Genomic DNA, 14,163 nt, shown 5'->3' on the forward strand with positions numbered 1-14,163 from the left:
CCCATTTCTTGGCAAATTCAGAGCTTTAGTGCATCAGCTGAGCGATGGAGGGCTTTGCCACCAATAGGAATACACCACTTTGTAACAGCACAGGTTTATTCTCCATTTTTATTTTAATGTTTTATACTTTTTAGGCTTTGAGCAGGTACAAGGAAAATCCATTACTACATTGGAGTTCTACTGCAGTACTAGTAAATTTTGACGTGAGCTGATAGGAACATCCATCAATTCTACTAGTTTCATCTATTATAAGAACAGAATCTAACTGTATTACAAGGGAGGAAAAATTAACGTCTTTCCTTCCTTCCTCCCCATCTCTTCCTTTTGTTATCTTTTTCCGGATTCTAGAAGTGATAGCAAATTTGTAAGACAATATGTTCTCCACCACTAACCTGTCACCCATGAGCTTTAATATAACATCATCCATACACTGATAAACCATGATATGCTACATTAAAGATTCCTTTTTCAAAATTGCTGCCAGACCATACCTTGGATCCAAGTGACCCTAGAACAATTTAGTACCATGCAGTGAACAGGTCTTTTGTTCTGGGAATCCCAAAGTTATAGCTAGTGAATCCCTTGGTAATTTATTTCATTTTTGTTAAATTAATCATCAAGTTTAAAATGGAGAAAGTTCTAGAAAGCTGAAGCATTTCATAACAGCTTAGGATAGGGCCAGGAGCTGAAAGTCAAGACACTAGGGCAGCGTTTCTCAACCAGGATGCTGCAGCCTGGGGTACCTCAAGATCCTTTCAAGGGTGCTGTGGATTGCAACACAATATTAGCAACTGTTAGATTTGGCAAACACAATTCACAACAAACTCAGATATTTCAAATAGAAATTTGCGATCTCAGAAAAAAATGTTCCATTTTTCTGTAGTTTTCACTCTTTTTTTGACTAAGAGCTGGCATTTTCAGAGGGATACTGAAAAAGGTTGAGAAACACTGAACTAGGGCAACATTTTTAGACTCAAGTCACCCTTTGGAAAAAAATGACAGCTCTTAGTTTTCATATGTTTTTTGATTACAGAAAATAGAACAATTCTTTCTGTTGCAAAGAACTCAAAGATCACATTGTCATAGTGTAGTGAACACTATCAAATCCTATTTGAAATCTCTTGGTTTATCTTGTTAATCATGTTTGGTCACCTAATATCACTAACACTGAGTGACACACACTTGTGAAGCCTCCAAAATGATCTCAAGGTACCCTAGGGTGCTGTGGCATACTGATTGAGAATCAATGGGTTACGGTAAAGGGATCACAGCAGTCTCCAATATTAAAAACTCACATATCCCACAGAGAAGGCCAAGTTCTCTCCATGAAAACAGCTAGTGACTGGCCTTGGTAAGTAAAGAGATTTAAAGCCTTCACCAGACATGGAAGGAATAGTTATAAGAAGAGTATGCTGGGCAATTTGGGTTTGTGCTCACCCAGACCTATCTAGATAATGAACTACTAAATATTAAAGGACCTATGGCATGATGAAGAGGATTTATCAGGGCAGGTAAGAAGGTGATTAACTAGCAGGAAATCTCTTTGTTCTGAGAGCTGAAAAAGCAGTGAAGCAGACCTTTTCCTAGGGAAAGGAAAGCCATTAATCACTAATAATAAATTAGTGCAGGTAAGGTCCATAGGAATCCAGGTAGTCATAAGTTATAACAGATGTACAAGCAATAAGAGGGGGAGGAAGTAAACAAGACAACAAACTGAGTGGGAAAGGGGTGAGGGGCTGAAGAGACTAGTTCAAAAAGACAGGTTAAACCACTATTTTGTCATCTCCCTTCAATCCACCTGGATTATCCTCATCTCCCACCCCCCTCTCACCCCACCCCTCAAATAGCATTAAGCATTTGTCTGCAACAATCACCTGAATCCTTCAGTGCCTCTTGATATCAAGTTCTCACAAACTAAAATCTCTGAACAGAATAAAAATGTTTCACCTCTTCACCTTTGCTAATATTTTTATAAATTAAAATCATTATAATTCTAAGATTGATAAATCAACAGGGTGAATTTGCACACATACCAGAGCCACATTTCAGAGCCCTTTGTTCCATTTTAGTAAACATTTATACAAACTGCACAACCCTCAAAGCTGAAATCTACTGCATCTTCCGGTGAACAGGCAGAAGCTGTGGTTAAACCACAGCGCCCCTCATGATTCTTGCACAAGCTCTGTGTACACAGCTCAGGACACCCAGAAGAGTACCCTCAAAACCCAAGCTCCATAAAATAAAAGCCTGCAAATGCCTTTCCAGTCATCTAGCCCAGGAGGTGAGGCTACCATTTCACATTGAAATGAGCAGCCCAGCCCCTTAGATGCTGATCATATGAAAAAAGTTACTTTCACCCATTTCTTAATGCAAGCAAGGAGTTTGACAAGGCTAGTCACCAGCTGAGAGAGCTGGATCATGACCCCCCCAACCCAAAAAATCAGCTTGCCCTATAAGGATTGCTGAAGTGGGCTGGAGTTTTAAGACCTGGCCCAAAAGCAAAATTAAAGAAATTCCAGGCTTTGTAATAATTTCCCTGGTTACAGGCTGTATTAGAGTACAGCTGGGGAGAGCTGCCCGGGTAGGAGGGGGTGGTGGGGGGTGGAAGAGCCATCTGCAGATGTGATTGAAGGAAATTATTCAGTAAGGGGTATTAAAATTTGGGCTTTTTCTGTTGAACTCCGAGTCCAAAGAGTGCATTTAGGAGCAGCTCCTCAAAACCATTTAGGATCCAAATTGAAGCTAAACTCTCAGTTACAGGAGGAAGCAAACTGAACTTTTCATCTGTATCATGATTATCTAAAGCATGGGGTTTGTTTGTTTTTTTCAGATGATAAAAAGCTGGAGGATTTCAGCCAAAGATTTGAAGTTGGAAGATGTTAAAGGCATTTTCTCAGGCCTGGCTAGGCACAAGGGCACCACTTCACTAAAGAGTCCAGGCAAGCTCATCTGAACCAGATGCATAAAGCATAAGCATAGCTTTTCTACCAAGTTTTACACTTTGTAAGTGAAGGATGAGCTACCAAAACAGACAAGTGGTGTCAGCCTCTCTTCATGACTACTGTACAGAGACCACCCAAAATGGATGCTTCACGGCAGTCTTTCACTAGTGATTTTTAACATTCAGGTCTCATTTACTCAGTTTTTACCTGGGAGACTACAGGTAACTAAAGAATTAAGAGGCTTACCAATGTCACACACTAGGAAAGTGAAACCTAAGCAATGGAGACAGGAAACAATGTGTAGTCCCTGTTAAAAACAGTAGGTTATTTCGTGTTAATATTTAATAAGAGTCTAGTTCCTAGTACAGGATTCAAGATCAAAGTTAATTCTCAGTCCTCACTGAAAAGCTGATGAAGCCCCAATCCAATTCTCTGGTTCTCAGAAGTGGGTTCAGTCAAAATAAACAAGATTTGAACAAGACTCTAGGGTTACAAACAAGCAGCAAAAACGTGCATGAGACCTTCCAGGCCTCCCTTTTACTCATAACATCCAGTTTTAAGGGCAACCTCATTTTTCCCATTACTGGTCACTTTTGTTATTCTTACTGGGGTTGGGGCATGTTTTGGGGGTCTGACATGAAGCAGGTGAATCAATTTTTCAGGGCAAGCAGAAGAGCAGAAACTTCAGATACAGCAAGACAGCTGTGCAAAAAGTACAAAGCAAGCAATTACAAAATAATGTTACTAAAACCTTCCTTGTGGCTTTATTAATTTGGGGAGAAGGAAATGGAGGCCAATAAGGTCAGGTTGCTGTTAAGCAAGCAACTAGCATAAATTGAGCAGTTCAGTATTTTTTTTTTTTACCCATTAGATGCCACAACATTACATAACATGTATTACAGTACTGCCCAGAAGCCTCAAGTGAGCTCAGGTCACTCGGGTCACTAGTGTACAAACAAAATAATGTCTCTTCCTAAGCATGCATCTAAAGCAGGTGTGGGCCAGATGCAGCCTGCCAGGCCATTCTATCCAGCCTGTGGGGCCCCTAAAAGATTTAGAAAATTAATAGTTATCTGCTCCTGGCTGCCCGTCACGTGGCCCTCGATTGCTTGCCAAAACTCAGTAAGCAGCCCTCCACCCAAAATAATTGCCTGCCCCTGAACTAGAGAGACAGGGCACATGAGACAAGAAAAACAGAGGCCCAAGGAAGTGAAATTACATGCCCAGGAGGTCAGTGGCAGAAGAAGGAATGCAAGTCTCCACTGCTCCTTCAATTGGGGCTAGTCACAGGGCTAGGCCACCTTCTCAAAAATGTTCCTTCATTCATCTGTACTCACTTTAGATTTCCAAGCGTGAAAACAAACGCACCTCAAACTGTTCTGGACCGTCTAATGTAGGAGTTGGCAACATTTTTGACCGGAGTGCCAAAAATACCCCATCCACAACCCACATCTCTACTTGGCAAGCCAGAGGCAGATGGTGGGGGAGCCGCGAGGAAGGAGCCTGACCCTTGTTCCTGGTGGCAGGTGCATGTGTGCCTCCAAACAGATGGTGAGGGAGGGACTGGGGTTGCAATGCCCTGGCCTGTTCCCTGCCATGCACACCAAATTGTGCGTGCATCCACTGCTGCCATGGCGCCGGTGCTGGGACTCCAGACCCCACTGCAGCTGTTTGCAGCCTGCCCACTGCATGCTGCAGCTGCCCGGCGCCTGGGCCAACTGTGGCAGGACACGGGTGGGCTGCAAACAGCTGCTCTGGAGCCCTTTCCAAACTCCATGGTAGCTGCATGGGCACCTCAGGGCACACAACCTGGAAGATGCCTGGGGCAGCACAATCCCAGCCCCGCCCTCACTGGGCACAGTGCCGTTACCACAGAGCCTGGCTGGGGCTCTGGAGCCCAGTACAGCTGTTTGCAGCCTGCCACAGTCAGGCCAGGCTCTGGGCAGCTGCAGCAGGCACCCAGGAGACTGAAAACATCTGCACCTAGGTCAAGCTCTGGCACCAGCTCCGTAACAGCAATGGTCCTGAGGCATGTGTGCGCAGCCAACAGCAGGGGAGGGGCCAGGGTTGTACTGCCCCAGGCCCTTTCCTGGCTGTGTGCCCCAAGGCACACATGCAGCCGCTGCCACCACAGAGCCTGGCCAGGACTGGAACCCAGTGCAGCTGTTTGCAGCCTCCCAGCTGCCTGCTACTGCTGGCTTGGGCTCTGGGCAGCAGCTGCCAGTCACAGGGCCCAGGCTACTTGCAGCAGGGCTTGCAGTCTCCCGGCTGCCTGCTACGAGCAGCAGGGGCACCATGGCCAGTAGCAGCTGCCTAGAGCCCAGGCAAGCTGTTGTGTGGCTGAGCCAAATGGCCTTGCATGCCATGCTCTGGCACGAGTTGGGGGGTTGCCAATCCCTGGTCTAATGCAAATCCTACTATAGAGTATATTTTCAGGTACAAACCGGTTGCTTTGTCAGCACACTTCACTTGTGAACATGACTAAACTGCTGGTTGACCATCTTAGCACCTTATACTAGTAGCCACACAAGCATCAAGATTAGGTTGTGGCAGTCACTGTGGCTTAGCGTTTTTATCATTTATGCAACATTTCAGCAGCATTAGTCTTGCATAAAGACATCCTTCCACCCAGGGTGCTTCAAGTTATTTCCATTCGTAACTCGAGGGAGAAGCTATGCACTATTTCACATTGTCACATTAACCACATCAGAAAATATACCACCACCTGCATATCATTTGTTCTTTTCTGCAGTTTTCACACGGTCATGTAGACCGATACCCCACTGCTTCTGGTTTTATACTGTACCCACTGCAAAGTTACCAAAACACGTTGATCAATCATTCAAAATTCAGTGTATAAATACTGATTGAAAAGAAATGAACAAAATATCTCCTCCCCTCCCATCTGAAAGCAGGTAGACTTACATAACTTGTACAGTACATCTTTCCTTCAGGGTGCACACTGGGCAAGGAACAGATCTCAAACTTATCCTACAGAAACTAAGTTTTAAACACTATCGCCTGCATTTTTAATGCAGGGAGGATCTCTTTTTTCCACAATGAAATGTCAGTACAAAAGTCAAACAGTGATAGATGCAATCATGCGACCTTTGTTTCCCTTCTCCCACACCTATATACAGAGGCCAACAAGCTGAGAATAGCAAGTTTAGACTGAAGGTATGATTCATTTCAGCTGAAGACAGCAATACCATGAACAGGCTCCTATTACCCCCGTTCATGAGAAACTTTCTCTGCTGAATATAATGCCACCTATGTTTTGCATTTGGCCTCAAGTCAGAGCCTTATATTCTCTATTTAGCCATACCTTATGCAAAATACAGGAAAGAGATCTGATCCCACAGGACAAAGGTGAATTACTTGCAACTACAACAGCAGCAAATTTGTCAAGCTTGTCTGACATCTCATCTTCATTCCCATGTGCAAGGGAGTGCATTTTCCTCCCAAAACAGCTCCCTATGCTCCAGTTGTCAGTTCTATCAATCCATGTAATCTTAAAGCCTTAAAGGGAGATGGAAATATCCCATGGTGTTTTTGGTAATAATTCATTTCCTTCCTATAACTTAGGTGATCAAATTTTGCTGAAGTGACAATCTTTGTTGTCTGACATAACAATACAAGGTAGTTTATGCTCTATTATTGACCACTGACCTACAATTCATCCTATGACCTCAGTCTTTAGTTACCCTTTACACAATTAATGCCTCCTAAGGAAGGGAATACCCTATATTTGTATGGCTGAGGCAACCTGACCTGTTAACCATACTTGCGATATCTCTCATATAACATGGAAGCTGACAGGCAGGTTTTCAATTAGACTGATATAGCCCCTCCATTCACCAACCCTGGGTGAAAACCTATATAAACCAAGGTTCTTTGGGTAAATATGGTATCTTATTAGACCACCTCAAATAGTTGGAAAAATTCTTCTTTGCAAACTTTCAGGTACAAATACTTCGTGTGTCAGGCTGAGGAAGTATATGTAGTTGGTAAGAGCACAGACCAACTGCAGATGTTTCCTCAGCCTGACCAACGGTACTTGTATCTGAAAGCTTGCAAAGAAGAATGATTCCAACTATCCGAGTTGGTCTAATAAAAGATATCAAGGTTACCCAAAGAACTTTGTCTGCCTATGTTCTTAGACCAACACAGCTACAACCTATACCCCTGATGCAAAAAACCATTAAACTTCACATCCCCTGCAAGGCAGGATTCACTCTGTATCCATTAAATTACCACGTGATATTTTATTATTAAACCTACCTACATGGACATGTTCTACTTGACAGTTACAGATCCATAATAGATAACAAATATAATAATAAGAGGGAGTAATGATTAGAGGAGGTTTAATTAAGATTAGTAAGATCCTAAGATTCCCAGCTATGTTCAACAAGCTATCAACATCACATTATGTCTTCCAGAGCACACAGGTACCAGGTACTATAGATTCAAATCCAGAAATCCCTAGAAGAGAATACTCAAGTTATCAGATGACCTACTAATTCCAGGGTCACATGACTTTTAGCCAGCCTGCATTAAAACTGGTCTCACAACTGGCCACAGCTCCCAATTAAAACAGTAAGATCCCAGTGCGCGCTGCTTTATTCGATCCAAGCAATCACACTCCTATGGAACAATTCTTCTGCATGGTGCAGATACCTATTTAAAAAAGAAAAGAAAAAGATGTCTGTGAATGCCCAACTTTGGTCATTTGCATAAATGCACCCAGAAAGCTGCACGTGTTAAGAGCACAAAGGAGAATTTAAGAACAAAGACACCACAAGCACCTGGGCCCACAATTTTGGTAACAAGAACCTTATACATGTCCACACAAGAACTTCACTAGATATAAACTGCTAACAAACAGCAAAACCTGCTACAGTTGAGATGTGCAGATAGTAAAACCAAAAGACAGAGAGCCTCAAGTTCATTTTCAAAGTGCTATGGCAAAGGAAAAAGGGAGATAAAGGAGAAAAACAAAATTAAACACATACACATCAGGCTTTGCCTTCTCTGTAGACAGGTATACCCACAAGGCTTTTAAGAGGTAAACAGGCCCTTTTCAGCCGGAATTGCTTCAAGAGCATTCCAATGAGTCCACATCTACAATATACACCAGAAGAAAGTTTCATGCAGATACCAGATAAAGACTTATTATGACAAGTCACTTGTTTAGTTCATTGGGTTAGCAGGACATACAAAGTAGGAGGACCTGAAGCAGGCAAGTTCAAAGCAACTAGATCCTTGCTAGGCAGGTCACTTCAGGCAACTTCCTAAAAGGTTAAAATGTACTTTATATTTTTATAAGCTCACATTCAAAGGAAATGCAATGCCTCGGAGAAAAAAAAGAACAGTGATACAGTCCCTTAAGGTAAGGCTTAGGTGGAATATAGGACTTGGAAGAATGCCATTGCTAACCAGCAGGTCCTCCCCATACATGCATGTATCTTTACTAGACAGAGCTGTCCCTATCTGCACTTCCATTGCTCCCTCTCTCAAGCACTGCAGCACCAACCATGGCCATCCTTCAGACTAGGCACCTATCACACTCTTTCCATACCTCCATCTCTGCTGGCTTTCCTCCTCCAGTGGCCCAAGAAATTTTCTCCTCCAAGACCCTCCTTAAAAAACACCAGACAATTTCTGGGCAACAGTCTGCTGCTGCTAACCGTTCAGCCCCAACTTGCCAAATGGGCCTTTAATATAGGTTACAGTATGAACACATTTCATTATAAGCAAGTTTTTAATTAAAATCCTTGGAACAAGACAAACGTGAACACACTTTTTGATGCTCCCCTCCATCTTCTCTTTTTCTGTGTTCTCCAATTCAGAAAACTTTGGTCTCTAAAGTAACTTTCACACCAGTACTACCATATAGATTAAGATCCAAGGTCCTGTACAAGTTAGCCTCCTAAACAGATGCCATTTTCACTGGTCAGTGTGACCTGAAGAAAGCTTAGCAATCTCAGCATTTTACTTTAGAAAAGCAGATGCCAAATTTAAGCCATCTGGTGCAAGACCTACAAGCCAAGACCATTTGTTTCTCACTCCAGTAGATTCAAGGGCATGAATCATGTAGAAACACTGTTCACGGGTCCCTGTGGAACTGAGAGTTTGGATTCAGAGTAGGGAAATTTTCTAGTTAATGTGGAGTTTTGAGCAGTCTTTACAGGAAACTAGAGCATCACACAGCACAGCATTGTGTACAGTGAACAGAAATAAACTTCAAAGTTTCCATGGAACCAATTCCGCCTTTGTAAGAACACAGGTTCTTGACAGTGTTGCAGCACCCGTGGAATTTTGACTGCACCAGTAATTCTCAGCCTGGTAGAACAGAGGCAGAAGGGGTGGATCTGGCTCCTGTATGAATAGGATCTTCAGGAAGGGTATGGTAATTGACCTGCCTTGACTACATAAGCCACATCATTGAATAAAAATCATCATCACTATAAGATTCTTATTTAGAAGTCAGTCAAGGTGTGAGGATTTTGAAACATCAAGGCAGACATCTTTATAGAAGCCTCAGAATTGCTTTCTTGGCTCCTCCACTGCAGATCAGCTATGCATCTTAACAGAAGCTTTTTAAGGGACAGATTCAACAACTGTTCCTTATTTCATTTCAACAGGATTTGAAGAGAAGAGAGCAGCTGCAGAATCAGACCTTGGGTCACTAAAGATTCTCTCTCCAACCCAGCATTTTGGATTCTGGGTGCACCAATCAAAAGCTCTGAAAACATAACTAATACTAGAGAAGCTGCCAGAACTAAGCATTTTTAAAAGCGTCACCCCCTCCTTCCTCTGAAGGCCAGCAGCCAAGCAACTCAAGAGCAACCCAGTAAGGCAGTGCAAGGGAATAGGGAAAAATCTGGTAACACAACAGAGCTTGACTCCAAGCTTCCAAAAGGATAGACTGCAAGTGTTAGATTAGAGATCGCCTCAAGATTGTCAGTTAAGCTATATCTAATTCCTACCAGCTCCCACACATACAGGTGGTAAATTGAGGCTGAAAGCCACAAAAGGGACTCATACCAAGCTAGCATACAGATATGCAGGCTTGCTTTTAATTTCGCAGTTAAGTTTTGCTTTAATTTTCTTCCAGTGATGAAACTGCTGTGAACATGGCAGTTTGCTTCAGATTCAGATTTGTATTTGTGCATGTACATGTTGAAGGGAAGCAAGTGCTCAAGGAAATGTGCATTTATTTCATGCACTTGCTTCAGAAGTAAATTGGGCAAAACACTTTTAATGGCTGCTCTGATAAATACTAATCTTGTCAGCAGCAGGAACAATGCTGCTATTACTATAAGCCTCAAACAATGAAAGACAACACTTTAGGAATGGTCACTCTCACTTTATAGCGGGGTGGGAAAAATATGGCATGTGGGCCAGATCTGGCCTATGGAGTGATTTTGCCCTCAGGTCCCTCAGCCCTGCCAGGAGGCACTGGGGCACCCCATCCCATGCCAGCCTGCAGCTCACCCTAGGATGCTTGTGCAACAGCAGCAGCCCCCAGCCCCATCAGCTTGGTGTGAGGCATAGCAGTGCGGGGGCAGTGGCAGGAGCCCTGGCGAGGGCACTGCATCTAGGGCCAGGTCTCTATGGATACCATGTGCAGCCAGGTGGGGAGATGTGTCTGAGGCCTGGGACCCGTCCCCAGCCCTGGATACAGCACCCCACCTGGCTATGAGCAGTTTCCAAGGAGATTGGGCCCCGGAAATAGCACCCTCACTGGGGCTCCAGCTGCTGCCCCCCTGCTATGCCACGATGCCCCCGCCAAGCCAGTGGGGCTGCAGGCTGCTGCATTAGCATACCAGGGCAAGCTGCAGGCTGGCATGGGACAGGGTGCCCCAGTGCCACCCACCTCCCTGGCCCCAGTCCTGGCCTCTGCTGCCAAATGCATAGTGGGACAGAGTCACTGCCAGATCTACCCCACTGCTTTCCCCACCTACACACCCTGGGCTGGGGAAAAGGAAGGGGGCTAAGTTCCCTCCCAATGATGGGCCTGGCAGTGACATATGGCTGTCCTGTGCCACTGCTGCCTCTCCTTGGTCTCCTGAGCCTCCTCCACAGGGGTCACAGCCTTCCTCTCCCTCTTGTGGGTGTTGCAGCCTCCCCAGCGAGGCCTAGTGCAGCTTCCAACCCTGCCCTGGCCCTGCGCTGTCACTGCTCCATGATCCCGGGCCCAGCCCCAGATACTGCTCTAGGGAGCAGTGTGGGCAGGGTGCACAGGCAGGTAGGGATCTGTGTCTGGGGCCAGAGCCATGGGGTAGTGATAGCACAGGGCCAGGGTAGGGAACAGCTGCAATCTGATCCCTGCATGCCCCTGCCTGAGGAACCTGTGCCCACTGCAGGGGCATGCATGCAGCAGATCATGGCTCTGACCCAGCCCCAGCTCTGCAATGTCATCACCCTGCGACTCCGCCCTCTGATCCCAGCCTTACCCGCCCTTCCCACTCCTGAATATCATTGCCCGGGACCCCATCCCACATAGGGAGTCTTGGTGAGTTGTTGCAGGGGGCTGAACCAGCCTGCAACAGCTCACCAACACAGCTTATATGGCTCTTGAGCCCAAATAATTGCCCACCCCTTATCTAGAGGATGGGTTATAGCAATCACTTCTCTAAGACAGAGAAACAGCTAGGACATGAAACCGTTTTAAAATGGTGGCTGTCAGGCCCAACATTTGGCCAACACACCTTACTATTTGATAAGTCTGTGTAATCCTGTGGTTAGTCAAAAACAAGTGTTCCACTGCTCTTTTAGTGTTTCCTATAGTAAGAAAAATTCCAGCAGCAGTCCAGCACTGGTGAGCAATCCTACAAGTAAACCAACAACTGCATGCATGGGAAGGAGGGATGGGGTAGAAAAAACACCCCACATTTCTACATGCTGCTAAGAAGTCTCTAAGAAGGTCAGACTTGTATTTTTAACCTCTTGGAAAAATACAACAGCAATACAGTTTTGAGACAAATAATGATTTTTACAAAATCAATTTAAATGATTACTTCTACATTAAGCCAAGTGACCTCTTTAATAGGATGAGCCATCCAATTTGAAATGACACACTTTTTTCCAAGTTTTAGTTGTATATAGCAGTGGGGCTTTAGTTGTGACCTAAAGTCACCTTAAATGAGGCAAATGGCTGCAAGGGAAAGTCTGCTGCAACCCTGCAAATGTAGAGAGGAGCTCTGTTGAGCTCAAAAGGTCAAAGATCATAAGTCACTATTTGCATATAACTGGAATGCACATACAACACTTTAAACCTATCCCACAAGAACTTTAATGTAGTTTAAAAAACATCTTCTACACCCCTGTCTTCTAGCTTAGTGCATTCTCTTTGCCCCTCTTCACTAACCACCCCCCACAGATTTCCTTGTGCTGTACCTCACCTCTTCCAGATTCTCCTATTTCCACTCAACTTCACACGTTCAAGCAATCATTTAACGTACTTTTCTGCCATAACAGATTTGCCTCAGTGAAGCTTAAAGCACTTCACAAGCTGGGCAACTTTTTGTATGTCACAGGTGTGGGAATCATTATCTCCCCAAGATCACCCCACTGGTTTAATTACAGCACAGATTTCCAAACTCCCTGCAGCTGTAACCTCAAGAGCAGTGGCTTTCAACCAGGGTGCCTTAAAATCCTTTCAGGGGTGCCACAGGGCACATCACTCAATGTTAGCACTGGCAGGTGTGCAAACATTATTCACAAGATAAACCCAGAGCTTCCAGAGAGGAATCTATTAGGTTAAAAACATTCTGACCTGTTGTGGTCTTTTGGAGTTCTTTGAAACAGGTGAATTGGAGTATTATTTTTCCATACTCAAAAATCAAGTGAAAACCAAAAGCTGCCATTTTCCAAGGGGTGCCTCGAGTCTAAAAAGGTTGAGAATCACTCCTGTAGGCGAGGCTACTTCCTTGACACAGACAACAAAGAAAATAACTATGTAAAGTACTAATATAACATTAATGAATGATATCCTAAGTGGGCCTTCTGGGTACCACCTTAATACAAACAATGACAGGGCGGTGCCAGTAAAACAATTCATCCTGGAGTATTTCACTCATAAGAGAACATTTATTTTAAAAGCCTCTCAAGCACTTCTAATGTTATCAGAGGCTGCTGAAGCCTGCAACTTGCTTTCAGCTTCAGCCTCACAGTTGCAACATCGGCCACCTGAACTCTAAAGTAGTTGTGGCTGGTGCCAAAGGTGCTCCCCACTCAGGTTGAAGATACAGTAAAAATGCAGGGCTTGCTTACAGACCAAGTTCCACCAAGTGGACCAAATATTTACACCAAGATGCATTTGCTTCATACCTAGAGTGTACCAACTGCTTCTAACAACTCAAAAGTTAAATTTAAGCTTTGATTTAAACTCAAGACTAATTATGCCACTGAAAAAGGAGGTTGTGCAAGGCCAACCCACAAGGACTGCTGTTAAAATGCAACTAATCCAACACAATCAGGACACCGGGCATTTGACCCCTCATATATTGACAACCCCTTCTCTCTTCCCAACAGATATTTCTGTAGGAGGTAGTACAGGTGGTGCAGTTTGGCCCATATGCTAGACAAGATCACTAGCTAGTTTACTCTCCATCTTGCCTGGTTGATAAGTGGCACTCAGTTCAACATTTCACCTCCACAACACTTCACAGACATTAAACAACCCTCCCATCCATCCTAGGAGGGACTGAACCTGGCTTCCATTTTAAGAGTGAAAGCAGAGCAGAGGTGAGCTGCTTGCAAAAACCCGTCCCTACAGCAAAACTAGGGTGAGAACAAATACACATAGCTGGTGTCAGGCTACTAATCCAGCCCTGGCAGCAGGCATGGTGCCGCTCTCTCATGCCCCTTTCTGCAACTAGCCAGGCACCTTATGCTTTCCCCTCTGAAGGGCTGGCACCTGGGGCAGCAAATGAGGCCGAGGCTGGGTGGACAACAAAGATGAGCTGCAATGGGCTCTCGCATCAAGCAACTGCAACAGGAGCTTTCTTGCCCCAGACTGAAGGGCAAGATTTAGCCAAACAGCTCTGATGCCACACCAGGGGGGGGGGGGGGCAGAGCCATGGACTAGGGCTGCCTCACATGCCTTTGTTTACCATGTGTGCGTGAATGTGAGAGAGAAAAATAGACATGGGGGGCAGTGTGTGTGCGCGTGCGTGTGTGAGAGCGCGAGCAGGGGGGAAGTGTGCGTGTG

General features: G+C 44.7%; 1 protein-coding gene across 1 annotated transcript in view; it reads right to left on the reverse strand.

Annotated features, from left to right (window-relative positions):
- FAM117A (family with sequence similarity 117 member A) overlaps positions 1-14,163 on the reverse strand; it is a 48,899-nt gene that overhangs the window by 14,917 nt on the left and 19,819 nt on the right. The window lies entirely within an intron of this gene.

This window comes from Alligator sinensis, unplaced genomic scaffold (assembly GCF_000455745.1).
Source record: "Alligator sinensis unplaced genomic scaffold, ASM45574v1 scaffold520_1, whole genome shotgun sequence".
Classification (NCBI taxonomy): Eukaryota; Metazoa; Chordata; order Crocodylia; family Alligatoridae; genus Alligator; species Alligator sinensis.